Genomic DNA, 2,055 nt, shown 5'->3' on the forward strand with positions numbered 1-2,055 from the left:
AACAAATTAAGCATGGCAATCAAAGGTACATCACATCACTTTCAAGCTAAAAGAAATGAATAAAGCATACCTACTAACTATTGGTAGAAAAAGGAACCAATGTTGAGACATATCTAAACCTTGCAAGTAATTCTTGATATCTCCAATGTCTTCAGGGTGACTTAGTGTAACATAGTCATACCATAAACTACCCATGAACCAAACTTTGTCTAAAACCTCTTTTGGCAATATGTTTTCTATCCAACTATAGCCATTAAAAACAAAGACATTGCGTTGAACACTTACATAATATATGACATATTTTTGAAAGCATTCAAATGAGCTTTAAACTATACTTACATCATAAACAATCTCATTGTTTTTGTGGAAGCTTTGGCATGGGAAATATCTTCAAGCATTTTTATGTCCATTTCTGAAATTATATTAGATTGATGAGATCTAAAGTGAATTGGTGATCCACATTCAAAACTATGTGTCAAAGAAAATTCATACATTAACAAATGATAGAGAATGCTAAATCTTTAGAGGATGGTAATATTCACCTTGCTTGTATGGACTCATTGCCATTACTACTACTTGCTTCCTAGTTAAACCCCCCCCCCCCCCCCTCCCCCTTTGCTTATCACCAAAGGATATGTCACCTTTGCAAAGAGGAGAATCACTAATCATTTGGATTTGCTTTGACGAACCAATGGTCACCCGAATCTCAAGTATATTGACAAGATCAAGAGAAGCTAAGTAAGATTATCTACTATATGCATGATTTAGATTTCTACATGAACAAAGTTTTACCCGTTTCCCTCTTTGAATGGACAACAAATTTTCAAGCAAAGAAGCACCTAACGGTACTGGAGTACCCTCTATGAAGCTTCTTTTTTTCCCTTGCTTCATGGGTGCAAGCAAAGGACCATGACCATCATCCAATGTGAGATTTGGCTACAAGACATGCAGCTCATTTAACACCAAATTCAAAATCCGCATCATACCATTCATACAAGTAGTAATTTAAAATAACAACACTACATGCGACATACCGGAGTACATGCTTGTCCAATATCAGCTTTCTCCTCTACTTTTTTGTCCTCTACTTTTTCCTCTTCTTTATGCTTTTTTCCACCGGGATTACATTTCTAAAAAGAGACTAGAGCGGAAAGCAAAAAAGCAACTTAATCCTGATAAAATTAAAATGTGATAGTTGGGGTAGAAATGCTTACATTCATCTCGGAGCCCCCATCAATCCGTTTTTGTATACCCGCTATGCGTGGATCTTTTGTGCTCATGTACTCCTCTACTACATTGGCCATTTCTCTTTTTACAAAAGCTTCTTTCGACCCCTTTGCTAGCTTCTCACTCTCATCGAAAGCATTCCATTTTCGAAGCAAGGACTTCTCGCTCCCTTGTAGAAACTTTGATTTGTTTCTCTCAAAATTATTAGCCGCATCCTCAAACAACACCTTTGATTGCTTCTCGTATGTGTTTGCCCTTGACGAAGTCCTATTCATCAAGCCTCGAGGTCGACCACCCTTGCGTAGCGGGATATCACACTCGATGCCATGATCATCTCGAAGATGCTCCATCATGTCGACCCTCTTCTCGTAACATATTTTGTTAGCCCCACTCTTTCGTTGCATTGCATTGACAAGTTTTTCTCCCATTGTCAAACACAATTTCGATGTAGAGAGGCCTCACATCCTCCATCCCCCGTGATTGTTTCTTTGCTAGAAGGGGATCTGAATATCACTTAAGCTTGGGGAGGTTTTGCAATAAACTTAAGCTTTAGGAGGGGGAGCATTCACTTAAGCTCTGTTTTGCTCCAAAAAAAGGGGCGAGAAGGAGTGGAATGGAAGGTATAACGCACACAGAGCATCCCATTCTGCTGAGGGGAATGGAATGCAACGCTGTATTATGCAATGCTGTTGAGGGGTATAAGGCAGCGCCAGGAAGCCCTGAACGAGTGTTGGTGAGGGTACAAGGGAGCATAGGAAAACACTCTAAGGCAGCACGTGAATTAGCTTTGATTGGAGGCAACACAGGAAGCCCCGATTGTGAGCTGCT

The 2,055-nt window shown here is 39.8% G+C and overlaps 1 pseudogene; it reads right to left on the minus strand.

The window, feature by feature from the left end:
- Positions 1–418: 418 nt before the first annotated feature.
- Positions 419–1,698, minus strand: LOC147424585 (uncharacterized; annotated as a pseudogene).
- Positions 1,699–2,055: the final 357 nt, after the last annotated feature.

This window comes from Adiantum capillus-veneris, chromosome 25, assembly GCF_014529385.1.
Source record: "Adiantum capillus-veneris isolate H3 chromosome 25, ASM1452938v2, whole genome shotgun sequence".
NCBI classification, from domain to species: domain Eukaryota; kingdom Viridiplantae; phylum Streptophyta; class Polypodiopsida; order Polypodiales; family Pteridaceae; genus Adiantum; species Adiantum capillus-veneris.